A 916-nucleotide genomic window follows, 5' to 3' on the forward strand; every position below is an offset into this window, starting at 1 on the left:
GTGAATCAGCTATACATATACATATATCCCCATATCTCCTCCCTCTTGCATCTCCCTCCCACTCTCCCTATCCCACCTCTCTAGGTGGTCACAAAGCACTGAGCTGATCTCCCTGTGCTATGCGGCTGCTTGTGAATTTTCTTTCAATTTCAAATGCTAATTTTAAAATAAAGTTTATAAGAAATATGGTGTCACTGTGGAAAAATTATTAAATCAAATAAGAAAAAAGGTTGAAATCACCTCAAATCACACCAGCTTTATCCTGATTGAGTTGAAAAAAATCTTTTAAAATATTTATTTATTTATTTGGTTGTGCCAGGTCTTAGTTGCGGCACGCGGGATCTTCATTGCAGCATGTGGGATCTTCATTGCAGCATGTGGGATCTTTAGTCGCGGCATGTGAACTCTTAGTTGTGGCATGTGGGAATCTATTGTAGTTCCCTGACCAGGGATTGAACCTGGGCCCCCTGCGTTGTGAGCGCAGAGTCTTACCCACTGGACCACCAGGGAAGTCCCTGAAAAAATTTTTAATATTTTCTAGATATTTAGATATTTTCTAGAAGAGCCAGACTATAGAGGGGTGCATTTCAGACAGAGCGAATAATATGAAAGGAGAAGAGTGGCAGAAAAGATTTTTTTTCTTTTTCCTCAAAGAAATAGGCTCTCCTTTGCTTAACAAGATTTTTCAAAGTACTCTGAATATCAAAGACACTAGAGTACAAGAATAAAGAAACAGATTTGGGCTAACCTACCCAGGTTTTAATTTGGATCTATCATTTACTGCCTGTGTAATTTTGAGCAATCTTTCAATACCTCAGTTTCTTTATCTGTAAAATGGGAATAATAATAGTACCTACTTCATGAGGCTGTTGTGAGGAATAAATGTGAATACATGTAAAGCACTTAGAACCAACCC

The 916-nt window shown here is 38.2% G+C and overlaps 1 non-coding gene across 1 annotated transcript; it reads right to left on the reverse strand.

The window, feature by feature from the left end:
- Positions 1 to 437: 437 nt before the first annotated feature.
- Positions 438 to 510, reverse strand: TRNAV-CAC (transfer RNA valine (anticodon CAC)). Its single transcript has one exon. It is a non-coding gene; the product is annotated as a tRNA-Val (tRNA).
- Between the last annotated feature and the right edge of the window lie 406 nt (positions 511 to 916).

The sequence above is a fragment of the Delphinapterus leucas genome, chromosome 11, assembly GCF_059928025.1.
Source record: "Delphinapterus leucas isolate spDelLeu-1000000601 "Yukka" chromosome 11, BTC_Dleu_Yukka2, whole genome shotgun sequence".
NCBI lineage: Eukaryota > Metazoa > Chordata > Mammalia > Artiodactyla > Monodontidae > Delphinapterus > Delphinapterus leucas.